General features: G+C 31.0%; 1 pseudogene; it reads right to left on the bottom strand.

Moving 5' to 3' along the window:
• The window catches only part of LOC108766395 (uncharacterized), a 94,932-nt pseudogene that overhangs the window by 11,480 nt on the left and 64,497 nt on the right, over positions 1–18,955 (bottom strand).

The following is an 18,955-nucleotide window of genomic DNA, read 5'->3' on the forward strand; positions in this document are numbered from 1 at the left end:
CCACTTAACCAAATCTAAATGAAAAAATTATGGAATAATGCGCTATTTATGCGCTACCTATATCCGCAAAAAAAAAATTTTTGCGCTCATTTCGTTCGAATGCGAGCATTCGTGAGAAAACGATGAGCAAACAAATGCAGAAAAAAATATTTGATCTTTTAATATTGGAGTGCTAGCGTGAAGTTGACCCCACAATATTTAAATTTAGTATAACTTTTGAACTAAGGGTGAACAAACGAAAATTCCGACGGAGCAATCGTGAGCAAACGAATGCAAAAAAAATATTCGATTTTTTAATATTGGGGGGCTAGCGTGAAGTGGACCCTACAAAATTTAAATTTCGTATAACTTTCGAACTATGAGTGAGCAAACGAAAATTCGGACGGAACAATCGTGAGCAAATAATGAGCAAACGAATGCAAAAAAAATATTCTATTTCACTATTCGAAAACTGAACGAATCCAACACACCCGGTGAGCACGGGTGCCAGGTGTCTTCCTCTGGTCAGGTTGATGTTCAAATGAAACATCATCTTGCGGAAGGTGTACGAAGATTTTCTCCTCTAACATAAAACAAAAAAAAAGGAAGCAACATGTACCATGGTAACATTAGCGTTCGATAATACATAATTGTATTATAAAATTGTTTATGGTATTTAACTAAAGAATTCCGTCCGCTATATTGATTCAACCACTTTGAATTTTCAAATCTTCAAACCGCCATAACGATTCGGTCATTTTTCTTATTCAAACATTTTGTATCCCGATTCGTAATATTATATTTTATAATGTCTAAAAAGGAGAGTATAATAAAGGAGCGCGCGCAGGGAATGTGTTAGTTGAATACAAAAAACGAAAAAAAATTAAAGACTTACAGTTTTTATTATAGGCTTCTATGGTCGACACGTCACAATATGTGCTGCATATAAGAGTTTCAAACCTTGCACGGTCATAAAAAGTAGCTGGCGAATTGCAAAAAACCTGAAAGAACAGTACTATGCTTTTAGAAACGAGATAGGGGCTTTAGTATAAGAGAAAAGAGTCGCCAAAAATTTCGTTTGTATAGTGAAATTGACGTGAAGCCATGAAACCGAGCAGTATTTTAATGGATCTCTTTCTAAGAGATGGCGTTGCAATATGTTAGGTAAGGACAGATAAATGCGTTTGAGCGAGACACAACGATACATAATAAGTATAAGAAATGAATGAAAGATGTCATTATTATCGAATTTGGAATTTAAAAAAGTCTATATTATCGATTCCGATCAAGTTCGGCTGTCGATCCAGCATCCCCTTAATAATATTTATGTGCAAATTTTTGAGAAAACATTTTTCAGTTTTATAAATTACTCACCAAATTTAATTTCTAATTATAATCGTACACATCTCATCAAAGCTGATTTTAAAATTTCAACAATATTGCACGCAGATATTAATGTATAATTCATATGAAAGAGAGAGAATAATTAACATGAATAATTAATAAAATTACATACATTGTAGATGTCTTTCAAGATATTTTCTTAAATTAATCTCACTGAAATTATATAATACTATCTTTGATGCATATTACGCCTCACGAAAAGTTTAGTTTTTTTACTTGCTTTTTCAAAACTGAATATAGTTTAATTAACCGTATGACTTTGGCTAATTCCTAGACTAATATCGTCGTAGTGAATAACATTACCTTATGTTCACACTGGGCGCATTGCTGGAGCATTAAGTCAAGTTAATCGTGATATATGACATGTTGAGCATGTGGAGAAGTTGTCTCGCCCATCCTGAGTTACATCCTATATCTTCATATGTGTCGGCTTACCTTTAGGTAGTACACACATCGAAACGGATAGTATATTGTTAGCTTGTAACATACGGATAACATTTTGCTTGTCCAAGGATATTATCGGAGGTTTTCAAAACCTTTATACTCTATGAAATCTTTATTTATAACTATATCAATTTATAATATTAGAATTCAAGTGAATTCAGGTAAATTCACTTATTTAAATATTAAATATACGTTTATTTTATTTTATTTTATTTATTTTAGTCAAATTTATAACTTACTTCAATGTAATCAGATTAAATTTAAATTAAATTAGTTTAAACGCAATTAAATTTAATTAAAAAATATACCAATAAAAGAATACTTGTGTAAATTATATTGTATATGTTACTTTCTTAATTTAACATTGTTCTCTATAAAATTTTAAAACAATATGTTAATCTAAAAATTATATATGCTGAAAAATATCAATGCAATTCTATTAAATTTTAATAATTTAAATTTAAACTATTATATTACTCTTATAGGTTTTTTTAAATATAACAGATAGTGATCGATCAGTGTGGATGTAGCTTTACCTAAAACGCGATCAATACGAGTGCATACACATACAGTTTTACGTATGTAAAATGTTTGAAACTACATGTTGGGCTCGAAGTCAAAATTATACGAGACGATAGACATTTGCATTAATGCGTTCGCCAAGTGAATATTAATATAATTGAAGAGTATCACAGTAGTTACGTAATTCCTAAAATGGGCTGTAAGCATTTTCGTCAATTTGATTCCATCAAATAATATCTCTGAGTTTAAATGTATGATCATTGTAATTTTATCGTATCCTTGCGTATCCGGTAATAAATAAACGTTTGAAATTTATCAGTACATCATCGAATAAACTTACTGCACGATGAACTATTCACAAAGCTTTTACGATTAAATGCAATTTCCGCAATACTGAACGTTTATTGATATTGAACTTTGGAGCTTATTTAACAATAAAATTGAATAATGTATAATTAAGATTAATAATTGTAGATATATTATCGCGATATAAGCGACAAATCACGCTGAATTTGCTTGTAAATTACTCTCGAGTACTTTTGATCCAAGAATCGCGGATATTTCAATGTATCTATCGGAAAAAAAACGCCAGTTTGAAATTGATTAAAAAATTCGTGATTAAAAACTGCATGACAACCAGGATGCTGTGTATAAAAGCTCGTGTATCTCACGGGATCTCCCAATATCAATTGCTCTCATTCGCATTTACCATCCAGACGATGCGATCCTTTACCAAATTTTCTCACTCGGGAGTACGATGTGAGAGGCGAAAATCCGCGGTGCGTAAAGTCGGATCCGAGCAGAGGGACATGATCCGGAAGACAGAGCGAATAATTCATCGAAATCCGGCCGGATTTAGAGAGGAAGGCGGCGAATTCCTGAGACTGTGTGAATGCCGAAGGGTCGTCATTCTCAGAGCTTTTCGTTCACTTCCTCGTATGCCATTAGTCGATACTCTCGCGGACGTCTCCGACAGATGGTCGTTCCGCCAAGTGAGAAGATGTAGTGAGAAAAAGGAGGGGGTGGAGAAGGAGAGGAGGAGAAAATACCTCGATTTCTTCTTATGATTCTATATATAGATCTCAGATCCGCTTTCTCCTCGTTGCTCAACATTAATATCGCTTCTTTGCGTGATCCTTCATTATGATTACACTCGATGAACTCTCAGTCCACGATTTTCCTCCGCGGAAAACGCTGTTTCTACGAGTAACTTCAACGATTTCTTGCCGCGACGATATGGTCTTGCTGAGATGTGATCTCTCACCTATGTCTATGGACACGATCGAGAGAAAAATTTGATTAAAATTGTTCGCTTTTGCCGTACTGTTTCGGATTTTTGCGCGTTAGATTATTTATAAGCTCGCGCGTCTCTATCACATAACTCTGTTATGAATTATGGTAGAAATAGATAGGAAGATAAACGTTTGTTAACATTCTAGGGCGAGCTGTCAAAGAACGTATAAAAACAAATACGTAATAAATATAAAAGGAAGAAAAATTAATATATATAAAGGAAATAATAAATAATAAAAAAATGAAATTTAATATAATGTTATAAAAAAAAGTCAAAAAGTTCTTTAAAGAGAAAAATTAAATTTTTTAAAATAATAAAGTGAAAAAATTATGAAATAATTGATAATTATAAGTTTTTATTATAACATTAAAGGCATATTATGATAAAATATTATTTCTCATGCTTTATGGACGTCGAAAATCATCGATTGTAACAAATTACGTCGTAAATATTGTCAAAAATGATACATAAATAAACTTTGATACAATATACAAAGCACAATATATCAAGAGCCGATTGCTCAAATACCAATTAATTTCTATTGTCTATGGTTTCGTATCATTTGGAGCGACGCGTTAACAGCATTAATTAATCATATGGTCGAGCGACGGCCGTAGACATCCCTGAGGCAAATAGCTTGGTGCTACTTGGAATTAATTAGATTTTGCACGCTAGAGTTAACGTTGAAGGATATCTTAATCCGCCATGTTTCCGGTTGAGCGTGCAGACGTATAGTGAATTCATCTATCTGCGTCGACTAAGTCAGCCGATATGAGTATGATTGAACGATTGCATGGTATTGGAGTTTTAAGCCTTACGTTTGATTACGTTGTAATGAAGTTCCGCCGGAAATCGCTGCTAAATTGAAATCTTCCTTTCACGAGAATTTCCTTTAATTCTACGTCACGTGCAGAAAATTCTAAATGTAAAATGTTCAAATATTATAATGCATTTTTATTTCCAAATGTATAAATGAATATATTAAAACATAACTAGTTTAAAATTGTTTAAAAAAATTACATTATAATAATATTTATACACTTAAAAGAGTGTATATTTAATATAAAAAAAAAACCGATAAGGTTTGTCTCTTATTTACAAATGAAAAACAAATTCTTGGTTGAAGTCATTTGGTTCTTTTCGATTTACATGTATGTAGTATCATTTGGTCCTCCGAATGCTATAGGTTATCACTGGATGCATGCAATCGACACGATAATTCGACATGTAATCGACAGGTAGCAGTCGATTCATCATGGTGCATTGACAGCATTTCAGGAAAATCCTTCCATCCATGTTCCCGCTAGAATAACGCGATGTTTCGTCCCGAGAGTGAAAAAAAATGGCGGAACACTGGCAGATAAAATGGGAAGTACCCATGGGAAAACATATTATTGATTATTTTCTGAAAATTTCTTTGCTATCGTTCATTTTATATTGTTCGTCTTTTATTATTTATTATAAATAATAAAAATTGTTTATTATTTATTTTTTATTATTTATTATAAACTAAAATATTCTTAATTTAGTATTTACATTATTTATAATTATTGTCACATTATTTATCTCTTACCTCGTTAGTTCAGAACTTCTAATTTCCATTAATGCTTTACACTTCAATTACTTGACCTAAATTGTTATTAATAATATTTGCAAATGATGTTTCATTAGGGTTTGTTTTCGTAACGTTGTGTTTACAACTCTGGTTAGTCATTGTGTGCAATGTTGTATGTCATTGATGTAAATATTCGACACGCAAATATGCATGACTAAATAGAATATTGATGATATGGTCAATAATAGTTGTATATTCGCATAGGACTAAATTATATTCTTTAATACATGCAGAGCATAAAGCTAGAAGTATACCTAAATTGCAAACCAGGATAGATCATTCGAAATTAAATGGAAATACAATAATTGTCATTTATTAACATTCCTAAGATTCAATCTCGGAAAACTCCGAGATAAAAAGTTAAATAAACTTTTAATTTCTACTGAGTAGATTTGTAATTAAGTTGAAACATTCGTAAAGAAAAATCATTTAGAAACGGAAAATTTAATAAAAAGTTAATTTGTCAGTCTTCTACACTTTTTGTATTTTACATATATTTATTATGCGTTAATGTGCCTTAATAAAACTGAAAACACAGAAAGAGAAAACAAAAAGAGATAGAAACCGAACAATAACAGCTGATTTTTTTTTAATTATTCTTTGTGATTCAGTCAGTCATATTCAGAGAAATCATTTTTATCATACAGGAATTGTTATTATCCCAAAGAATAAATATAAACTATTTTTGGAATAATTCTTTTTTTATTATAATTAAATTAAATTAATTATAAAATTATATCTAGAAAATTAATTTACCAAGATAAAAAGTTTTTCTCAGTTAAAGGTAAAAAATTTTTGTACAGAAAAAAAAATAGTTTAAAAATGTTATTCTTAATTAAAATATTTCAGATCTTTTAAGTACTTCATGAATGTATTATTAATTTAATCATTGGATTACATTTTGGTGATCTGAATTAATTTATAGTAATTAACTGATGTGTAAAGCGTTTCATAATATGTGAGCATAATTACAGGAATTAATTCAGGATGAAAAATATTATTCTTAAATAAAATATTTCAGATCTTTTAAGTACCTCATGAATGTATTATTACTATTAATTTATTCATTGGATTACATTTTGGTGATCTAAATTAATTTATAACAATTAACTGATGTGTAAAGCGTTTCATGATATGTGATCATAATTGCAGGAATTAATTCAGGATATAAAATAAACACAAAAAGTTTATTTAATCATTTATTGTCTTGTTTCCGAGTTACAGATGTTTTCGTATTTCATTTTCGTTACAAACTAAGCTAGCGCAGCATCTATACACACATTTCATCTTTAGTTAACAGTAAACATCTTAATTTAAATTAATAGTAAACATCTGAATAGAGAATCAACTAGGCTAACTCAGTTTGTAATGAAAATTAGTTAGACACGAAAATATTTTTAACTTGGAAACAAGATTATAAATTATTTTTATAGTTTTTTCTTTGCGATCTAGCAGCGCCAAGTGTTTATTTTTTTAATTTTTTGTGATAACACTTGGAATTTCAAGAAATACACTAATTTAATAACCAACGCTTCTTATATAATCCACAACAAAATTTATTTAAGAGATAACGAAATTAATATTATTCGCTCTCTCGCACTAGTTTGCGTATTAACAATCGATCGGATTAAGTCTTTAATAAATTATGAACAATGTTCAGACTTACTACTTACTCATACACGGAACTCGCGTGACACTTTCGCGTATCTTCGCGCCTTTTCAGTCCATGTTTCTAACTTTTTTCGCATATTTTGCATTTCATCGCGTCTTGATATTACACTCTTTTCGGATCAAAATAATTATATAAAGCGTTAAAAGTAGTTCTTAAGTAAAATGCCAAAAATTTGGGGTGTCTCACCAAGACCTACCCAAAATCACAAATATTTGCATAAATTGAATAAAATATTAAAACTATATAATAAAACCTACGTATATAATAAAACCTACGATAGTAAATATAGTATAATCCATGATTGCTATCTTGCAGTTCTTTACAATATGTTCAAATTACAATCTGTTTTTGGGCAATATACTTGCCTGACTTGACAGAATTTTAACCCCGTCTGTCGCATTGGAGATGCAAGCTTGGAAACACGCTTATTGAAAACTTTATTTGGTTGAGTTGTCGACATGTTTTATCCAATTGGCTAGAATTTTTATGGAAAGATTTCAAAATATATATGATTTAATAGCGATCACGCTTATGTGTATATGTAATATCGAGAATTATGGAATTGAGAAAACTGTGAAACGGAGAAAATTATAAAAGAAGAATTCAATAAAATTTTTGCTGAATCAGCTACAGGAAAACCGACTTCATTTTCGCTCATCCGCCAATTCACTGTGTATAATGAGAAAATTATTTTACTTGAGATAGAAAACTTCTACCTCTCTCTTTTCTCTTCGTTCGTCATTAATGAAAAATGAATAATTTAATTAATGCGATACTAGAAAGTTTTTAAGAGCATTCGCGACTATTAGTACACAAATAATATATTTACATATATAAGACAAAAGTGCAATTTGCAAACAATTAAAACTATATATTAAGAAACGTACATAATGAACGAAGTCGTCTACAAACATTTTAACTCCGGATTTTAATCTTCTTCAGTCTTACGAAGAAACCCAAGTTCTCCTCTGATTTTGACGAACTTTTAATGTCATTTTGTAGACGAAAATAAGGGAAACGTATTTTTTTAATAATCTATCGCACTTTAAAGAGATGAAACACCTTTTAGAAAAAAATCGGTTTTTTTTTCTTTTGAACCGAATATCATCGAAACTACGACAGATAGAAAAAATGTTTGAAATAAAAGTTGAATAATTTCACACACAAAAATAAACTTTAACAGTTTCAAGACTTTACAATATTAATTTAAAAAATGTTATTTAAATAAAAACATTTTTATAAAAAATAAAAGTTTTAACAATTTTTTAAAAAAATTATAATTATTAATACTCCTAAAACCATTCAACTTTCATCTCAAACATTTTTTTCTGTCTCTTACGATTTTGTCGATATTCACTTCGAAAGAAAAAAACCGATTTTTTAAAGCAGTGTTTCATCCCTTAAAAGTACGATAGGGCATTAAACAATTATGTATCCTTTATTTTCGTTTACAAAACAACATATATAAAAGATCATCAAAATTGGAGGGAGACACTTGAATCCTTTCCCTTGTTAGTATACAAATATATTATTTGTGCATCAACAACCGCACACAGGCTTTCATAACAATTTTTCTGTTGAATTTATGCTTGGAGAACTACAAACAATATTTATTTTATTTTGTTTAATTTAATTAATGCTTGCAATCACAATATATTTTTATATATAGATTTCTCTCGCGGTATGGATATCGATAGCCCTTTCGTCCATGTGGTTTTCAATAAAGTTCGCGAACCACTCGAAATTTGATCGATATAGAAAGTTTCGGTGTGCAGGAATTGGCGCGCTTAGGACGGAAGTATTAAAAAGAGAAGCCACGGGAATCTGTGTCGACAGCGGATCTGCGGGAGGCACAGACATTGATTAATCAATAGCACAAGTGTTCAGTGCGACGGAGATCAAAGACCGTTGGATGCTAATCGGGCAAACTTGCCACTTTCATGTCTGCTGAAGAGTTTACGAAGTTGTGCGCATCTTCACTTTACGAAAGCTCTCTACCTGATGCTTTCTGTCTTTCTGTCTGTTTTCCGACTAAAGTGATATTCCTTCGCCTCGCTTTAATTTATTCGAAAGTGCGTGTCACCAAGATTTCTTTTCACGTTTCAAAAATTAAAAATAGAAAACGGCGTGGCTTAAATAGTTGTTAAATTGATCTATTAAAAAAGGCTATGTAGAATTGAGTATAATGAATACTGCAGATAATATGAGTACTCAGATTTCAGCAACGGATGGTACCAGTAATACTATTTGCTGTGAAAAAATGCATCTATTTTCGCAATATCTTAATATGTTGCTGAGTTTAAACTATATTTATTCGGAAAATTTATTGAATTAAATAAGCATATTTATTATTATTTCTTATTTCTTATATTTTTCCCTAAATTTCATAAAGTTCTTAATCTACATTGAGTTAGGATATCTTGTTTTGCACGTTATTATTATAAAATATAATAAACAATATTGAGCTATCCTAATCTTACAAATTCCCGATCGAGATTATTGATTTGTACGATAAGGGTTTTTTTTTAATGGGATGCATCGTCTATTGTAAGCGTGTTTGTAAGTCTAATGCCAATCTTTACAAATTGGAAGATATGTTGATTTTGGTTATTTCAATTATTATTTTAATCTAACGACATAGAATTCCAATTGAAAAAAACTAAACATTAACAGTTAAGAAAGATTATTTTTATTATAAAGTATATATTTGGATACATACTGAGCAGATTTGGATGTTACGAATAGACGAATAAGTATCTATATTGTACGATAAGTACTTGATAATTTTATTTTTAAGGTGCCAAAGAAACTGCACACATCAAAATCGATGACACGATCTTTCTACATAATATTATTCAGAAAATTTCCTGTGCTTATATTACCCACATAAATATCCATATTATTCTATTTAAAAATTAATGCCAGAGCACTGGATAATAAAAGCACCTCCCATCATTTCAATATTTGCATTAAAATAATCAATTTCAATACCAACATATATAAAACAAATCTACTAAATAATAGAAATAAGATTTTTTATTCTTCAATATGGGAGAAGTGTCAAAATGTTTTCTTAAGAAATATCAAATGTTTTCTTAAGGTGCTCATAATACTCAATCCTACTCTATACGATAAATGGCACGTTCCACAAGAATATAATTTAACGTGAAATTGAATCGACGCTATTAAGATCGCGGCTTACGACATCGCCAGCTTTTATTCCACTACATTTACTCCCGTGTTACAATAATTAAACGCATTCCGCGTATCCGATCGCCAGTTCTACTCTTTTTCATTTCAGTATGCACGATGTATATTTTAGCTTTTAATGAAAAAGCTCCATTTTCCCCCTCTCTCGCCATCCTATTACCAGCAGCTCGTAATTCTAATAATTTGTAATTCTATCGTAGCGCTTTTCCAGATCGCAGTTTTTATGGCGCATCCACGCCGATCGTTTCCGCTCATCACGGTCCATTACCTTTTCTCGTAAATATCGTCTTTCGAGTGCCCGCAGTGAAAGGGATGATCAGCGTCGCGGCATTGCAGCCGATGCATTCAACCGCGCGACTAATACTTATCCACCTGGCGGAAATTAATTTATTCTTCTCGACTCGCCACGTTCAATTCGCATTTATCACTCGCGGCACGATCGTAAGCGTTCGCAGGACGAGCTCTGTTTTTACGTTTTCACGCAAATCCGACTAAACGAAATTCGAAAATTTCCCTCGCCTCCTCTCCTCGCCTTTCGTAATTTTATCACTAAAGTTTATTACGATTTACGGTAGCGTGTTCCACGTTACGTTACAATTACACGCTGCAATAGATTTTTTCATTTATTCGACATGTTGATCCGGAACAAACGTTTCGAAATATTGTCAGGAATAAAACGGTTTAAAAAAATCTGATAAGATGGATAAACAGATAGATAGATAGATGAATAGATAGGAGAGACAGAGACAATTTTTTTTCAGGAATAAAACGGTTAAAAATCTGATAAGATAGATAAACAGATAGATAGATAGATGAATAGATAGAAGGAGAGAAAGAGAGAATATTTTTAGGAGTTTGTTTTTAAATCCTTTTTAGAATTCCCTATTGTTTACATTTCCAAATATTATGATGCGACTAAAATTAAAAAAATAGAAAATAACATTCTCAAATGGTTTACATTGTGTGCACAATGTGCATTCACACCATTTTGAAGTTCGTTACGTTACACCCAGAAAAATATAGCAGCTCGGAAAGCAAAGATAACCGGGCATAATCTAAAAATTCTTTTCCGTCAGAAATTTATCATCGAAATTTATTGCATAGTCCATCTGTGTTGTTACGTGCAGTCGCATATTGCGCTGCGATTACATTATTTATGAACAGATAAAACTTGGAAGATAAAGAGCGCTCATTTTCCAAAAGATTGCAACGCATAGTCGTACTTAATTGTTATACAATCAAAAAGAAATTTATTTAATTTTTTTCTTGTTTATTTAGTTATTATTAATTGTTATTTTGTAAACTCTTTTGCACTTTATTAAAAAGATAAGAGAACTAACCGCGAATGACAACAGAATAGACGATCATATGATAATGACGAACCGATAATAATAGAAGTTGAGAATAAAGATGTAATTTTTTTACGAGGTATAATATTAAATGTATAGATGGGAGTTTTTCAGTAGATACAATTTATTTTAAATCTAACATGTAATGGAGCACTTATAAAAAAATACATACATTTTATTTCTCTCTATCTGTATTTTAACATATTCAAAGCTTATCGGATTCAAAATCAAATATAAAATCGGAAGGAAATAAGTGGTTGTGCTCCCCTGTAAATAAAATTTAGATACATCCTATTCCCATAATCTATCGCATTTCATCGTGAAGTTCCGTTTAAGTTTGTTCAACTATCGTCTCTTCTCGTTTGTCGACGATAGACTTTGAGTTCATCAGCTGTAAGACAATGTTTGCCTAAAATTCGAAATCGATATCGCTATGACGCGAGTTCAGTTAGGAGTACAGTCAAGTAACTTCCCGATATACTCGCGGATGTGTCCGGAAATTTGACTCGTGCTTAGATCAATGTTATCAATGTTATCGACATGGCATAGTTTAGACGAGCTACTAAAGTACCAATCAGTATACATATAACCGGATCGCTCGCGACATAACAGTTAACTTTTAAATAAATAAACTGAGAGAGACCTGTATATAATAGATTCTCGGTTGCTGTCGCAATCTTTTAGCAAACGAATAATTTAAATATCCCCGAGGTATTTCTGTCGATGGTAGCTCTTCTGTTGCAAATCCATTGGCGCGTTTCCGCTAAGTCTTTTAGTCGATCAAGGATTAGTTTTGAGAATTGCGGAGCAAAAGCCGTGGAAAAAGCTGCCATTCGATCGGAACGTCGTTGAGCGAAACTCGATTTCAGATTGCAAAGGCATTCCATGATGAAAGAAAACGGTGACAGTTCCGGGACTTGCCGTACATCTTCCGTCGTACTTTCCATTGGGTATATACAAGTACCGTGACTTTCATCCATCGACGTAACCTGTTTGCAAGTTTTGCGAAATGGTTACGGGAGGAGTTCCCAAGCGCCTTCATATAAGTTATATCGCGTGATATACGCGGTTTAGTCTTTCTCCGCCATAGTCGCACGCTTCAACGGAATCCGCCGCGAAAGGGTATTTGTCAATGAATTCAAGCAAAGAGTACGCAGACAAATGGATCCTGTGGATGGAAATCCGATAGAAATATTTATATCACATATTAATTCACGCCAATATTTGTCAAGTTCTGTTAAACATGAAGTGTCTTAGACTTTTTGAAGCGCAAAGCGTTATTTATGAAAAGAAAGTTCTAAATATTTTTTTCATAAATTGCTTCTACATGATCATATATATATAATTTCAAATTTTTTGAAAAATTTTTGACTGAAAGTTTTGGAAGTTTGAAAAAAAAAGCAAAATTTATGCTTATATTTCGCATAAAGATATAAAGAGCTTCTTAATATAAATAAATAATATTTAATGGAATATATTAAATGTATAATATTATATTATATTAATTATTATATATATTCGTATTAATTTTGTATTAATTTTGTATCAAATATTAATCTACGTGTATATCGTATAAATTAATTGTTCCATTGATAAATATATTAATTATATTAGTCATATTATTGCATGAATATTTAAATTAATTTAATTTACAACAAAATAAAAATTTTCAATTGAGCATGTGATACCAGTAATATCTGCAAAACCGCTGAAAAAAGATAAGGATTCTTTCCGGGTCCTGATTTTGCTTGAGAGACAAAATTTTCAATTTGTCAATACTTGTTTACACGGAACAATCTGCCAGACTGCGATGCCTTTTGCCTCTCGCGTGACGGCTGCAAATCGCATACTTTACATGGACGACAGAGTCTCGGTACGTTGTTCTATATTTCCAATAAACTTATGCAAATACGAGGCGACCTCACACTCCACCCTGCTGATCCAAAGAAGGCTAAACAACCTGTCGTAAGCCAGTTCCAACAGAAGAACGTCGAATTCCCCGGTGGAGCATTCGTGCCGCTCCACAATTTTCACGGCATTTATGTCCTTTGCCGTTTTCGTCGAGAATTTCCATGACAGATGCCCGATTTCGCTGAACGATGAATAAATCCCCGCGCTCGCGACGCAAACCAATTCTTCGACGTCCGCGATGATGGATGTTATTAGGCAGCTGTTTAGCCCGGGCATGCAATACACGTCACCCGGAGGTATAGGAACATGATTACGATCTTATCGGGGAACAGAATGACAAATTGTCCTTAACCCTTCAGGTCGGGCTTCGTAGTCTGAACTTGTGAAAAAAAGGGCAAGCACGATTGCTCGCAACATAACGTATTGCTTTCACGAATCTGGTCATGTTAGTGATTAATCTTGATTAATCTTTCTGCACCAAGGCGTTTTACAGTCTGTTTTACAAGGACAGTTTCCGAGGAAAGAAAAAGATAAGATAATTGATGTAAAATCAATCTCAAGATCTAATCTAAAATTGACTGATAAACACAAAATTGACTGATAAACACAAGATATGTATAGGTGTTCGTTCAAAGAAGACAAGAGGAGAGTGTTGCTTGTCCCCTCTCTAAATTTTAAGAAGAAATAATTAAATTATGAAAATCATTTTTACGACGAAAAATTAAACGTTCATTGTCTAATATGTGAGTTATTCGTATGAAAGTTTATAAAAATTTTCGAACACCGTATAAATATTTTAATAAATTTTGTGTGTAAAGATAAATTTTTACCCCTTCCTGACTGAAGTTCCGGATACATTCATGACAATTCCAGCAAACACAAAGTTACATGTACCTGTTAGTTGTAATTTCCCATTCAATAATATAACTCTAATATAACATAAGTATTGCAATTATATTATTGAATAGGAATTACAACTAATAGGCACGTTACACGTAACTTCGTGTTTGCTGGGAAGTAATTGGATAGGTATTTTATGTATAACACATATTACGTGGTATCGGAAATTCAGCTTTGAATTCGCTTTTACATCTGTGTAACCAAAAAGGTAATAGTTGAGGTTTTTATTTAATCTTTCTGTCAATGCATAATTGTTTACTCTTTCAATACGGTGATTCACGTTTTTAATAAAAATATAAAATTGAAAACGGTTTAAATATGAAACTGATCTTTGTTTAAAGGGAATTTGAGGCATTACAGTTCACACAAAAATATAAAAACGTTTACGACTTAACATTTAATATACTCATCTGTTGACAAAAGGATTAATTGAAGCACGTTTCGCTCAGGGTATACGTATTTTTATATATTAGGTGTTAAACTTAATTCCTGTCGTTTTTCGTCTCCAAAATTGATTTGTTTCGAAGGGAAGATGAGCGAATACCTTAATCAAAGTAATTTCCTCCATTTTTTACTTTATTACTAATTAATAATACTTTATTAATAATACTTTGATTAAGATATTTCCCTTCGAAACAAATCAATTTTGGAGACGAAAAACGGCAGGAATTAAGTTTAACACTTAATATTATGTCACTGTTAAAACCTTTTTAACAGCGACATAATATTAAGCGAAATTGCTATGTAATTATCAAGTAAATGTTACGTTAATAGTTCTGCTAGTAAATATTCAGAATGAAGGATATGTATGACTGTAAGCAACTTGGCACGAGCACAAACGAAAGCAACCGTCGGAAATAATGCAAACTGATCGAAAGTTTCGCAAAGTGTAATACTGAACTCGATGACGCAAAAAGCTTCTAATGTGAAACTTCTACCATCAAACTTTATCCATGTTTACCCCGTGATGCTTTATCAGACTCGACATGGCGCGATAATTGCCAAAACGTTAACTACTTGTTGCGCGACAAATTTCAATTCCAATTCTCGTTGGACGGAATCTCGCTGGGCGAATATAATCGATATCGGCATACTTGGATACGTTTCCAACGGAATTCATTTTGTGAAAATTTATGATCTCTACTTGCAGAATTCGTGAAGCATCCAAGAAGAATCAATAGAGTATCTTTAATGCATCGATTTAAATGTGCATCAGAAAGGAACAGTTTTCAGGATAAAACATTAGATAAATGATTGAGTAGAATTTCTTTCTTATCTTATAATTGTTACGTAATATATAATCATATTCATATTCAATTCGTATTCGATTATATTCATAATCAATCAATATTCATAATCAATTTTTTATTACGCTTTTGACTACTACTATAGTGGCTTTTTACTAATTGATTTTTTTTAAACGACGCTATAACATTTTATAAACAATCTTTAAAAATTAAAACACCGCTATACACTTTTAAAATAATACTAAATTTTAATAACTGTTTGTTTGAATAGTTCAAAATAAATATTTACTAAATGTAAACATACATTTATTTAATACAAAAACCAATTAATTTGATTAAACTGTCTTTTCCTTCATTGGATACATATTTATTTACTGTAAGTAAATGTTTATTTAATACTATTCGAAGAAAAACGTATTAAAAGTTTGTAATATTTTTCAGTCGGGTTTTTTTATTTTTTAATATTATAAAGTGAGGTAACTTTTTCAGTCAGGAGAACTTTAACTCAAATTTTAAAAACTGCCTAGGCAGTACGGTATGTCCAAAACGTTTTTAAGACGTTTTTATGGCTCTAAGCCACAAAGCCGTAAGAAATTGACCAATCACAGTCGATTATTTCTTTCATATTCGATTGCAGTCAATTTCTTACGGATTTACGGTTTACGACCTTTTAAAGCAAGGTTGAGGACTTAGATTATGTCTCAATTTTGACACAAGTATACTGTCTGGGTTTCAAAATATTTAGAAAAATTTAAGCAAAAATAACCTTTTTTTGCGGCATCACGAAATCTTATCTCTATGATGCAGGAATACCTCAATTGCTTTGATCCGCAATTCATTGTTTCATCGAAAGAACATTATCGTTTTTTACTGGCATTCCATGGCTGCAGTGATACAGCTCGGCGTTCAGCCCGGCCGTAGCCAAAATATTCAGTTTAAACAATACATCACATGTTAATCCAACATTGAGGAAAATGGTTTGGTTGAAAATGGACAAACCAGAAGATTCTGATTAAATCAATTAGAATTCCGGATATCTCTCAAGCAGAATTTGTTAAATTTACTGGAAATTTTCTGTTTGTCTATTTTCAATCATACTATTTTTCTCAGTGAAAGATTTTCAATTCTTAGGAATTTCAATTTATAAAAGAAATCCTAATTTGTAAAAATCCATAATTTTGCAGAACTGGCACAATTAAGTAACGAAATCAGAGTTGCGAATATTGAGCAATTTTCTTTGCACAAGTTACGTTCAATGTGGAAAAGATCGTGTATTTGTATCCGAGGCGGTGGGTGACTTTTTATCGATTCGCACTACCTCGGAATGCTTCAGACACTCTCCTACAGGACTTGCAGGAATGAGGCAGAGAATGGGGAAGTGAAAATACCGATCGCGCATAAAGTACGCGCCGGACAGCTCTCTTCCAGATTAAGCGCAATTTCATAGCAAAAGTTTCTGTTGATAATAATAAAATTCTTATGGTGTGTCTGCAGTTTATCGCATTTTTTTCATAAAGCGAACAAATTTTTTTATTATTGCTAATTCCAAAAACGAATTAATATGCATTGAAGCAGCGATACGAATAATGAAAATGATTAAAATTCCTATTAAATCATATTTTTGAACGACAGAGGGAGTTTTAAATAACTTTCTCTCTGGAGGAGACATGGATTCTTATAATTTTTTTCTCCTCCAAATATTTTGTAGCAAAAGAAAATACGACGCTTTAAGACACATTGTATCTTTTATAACTTGTTAACGCTAACATTCGCTTTGTAACGTTACTTATTACACCTTTATGCTACGCTAACAAACTTCTAACGAAATAACGATGCTACACCTCCCTGTTTATAATACATTAAATAACGCTCACCATAAACGAGATGCAAGCTTTAAAGTGTATTCTGTAAACTTGATCTGCAATGTACACTCCTCGAGACACCACAAATTCTTCATTAACACGTAAAACTGTACCGATTTTTTTTTACATTTTTGTAATATGCATTGTGTGCAGACATTTATGTTTATTTTTAAAAATATTACAAAATAATCCATTTATCGGTTAAATTTGACGGTTTTGTTTAGCAATATCAACATACTTCAAAAATAAATAGTAGATTTATTAAATTAATAAAAAAATAATTTCGGGTTTAAAATAAATTTTAATATTTATTTAATTTAATGTTAACTTTAAATATAAATTTAATTTTATTAAATATTTATATTTGTGAGATATGAAATATTTGTCCACATATAATATAAATATTATATGTATAAATCAAGAGTTATACTTGCGCATATTTATTTTTTACTAATAATAATCTATTACTTTTATTATTCTTCAAATGAAAAACAAGGTTAAGAAATCACACAATTCACACATTTAGTTAACGATTCACATAAACTGTACAATAGAATTGATATCAGAATGTCGTTAATATTCATTTTATACTACATTTATGCTTCAATGCACGTCGAAACTAAAATCCAATGGCCGATTTTTGTTTTACACTTCATTTCTCTTCAAAAACATTCCTTCGATATTATTACGTTTATAACTTCTTTAGAGATAATCTAAAACTTAAACCGAATAACAATTACTTATTCCATCTTGTATTAATTTCTTTATATTAATTTTTGATTTTACTTTCAACTTTTATAAATAAAATGTAGTATCGCATTTTTAACATTATATACATTTGTGACTAGATTATATAATAGTATATATCGTTGAAAAATGAATATGAATGCTGCGCGACAAACATAAATCTACAATATTATTATACATAATATTAAACTTCGGAGCAAATGTGAATACATACAATATGTGTTACTTTAATTTTAATTTGTAATTGATTGTGTAGACTCAAAATATTTATCATTGATAAGTCATCAGACTTTTTATTTCTCAACTCTTATCTACGATATATTATGATTTAATAAAATATATTTTATTTAGAGAGAGAGAGAGAGAGAGAGAGAGAGAATAACCAATTTAATTTTAATATACAATATAAATGCATGCTGCCAACAAAGATATTTTATTAATTATATTATTTCACTGAAGAAAAAGAGAAAAAAAAAGAGAGAGCAATGTTCTCAATTGTAATCATTAAATTGTCTATTGCCAAAGAGGGACATTATCCATCATCACACAAGCTTCTTCATGTTTATATCCCAGGAGAAGTTATCTCTTAGAAACATTTATTAAAATAAAAATGCAGTGAATAAACATTGAAACAGTCATACAGAAAAGAATACAGAAATTATTTTCCAATACCTGGTGCATTCAATAAAAACTAAAAGCAAAATATCAGAATATTCGATCATTTAAAAATAAACAATATCTTTTGGTCATCTTAAATAGATAAGCGAGTTTTATATTTTCAAATAGTTTGTTTCTCGAG

This window comes from Trachymyrmex cornetzi, unplaced genomic scaffold (assembly GCF_001594075.2).
Source record: "Trachymyrmex cornetzi isolate Tcor2-1 unplaced genomic scaffold, Tcor1.1 scaffold58, whole genome shotgun sequence".
Taxonomy (NCBI): domain Eukaryota; kingdom Metazoa; phylum Arthropoda; class Insecta; order Hymenoptera; family Formicidae; genus Trachymyrmex; species Trachymyrmex cornetzi.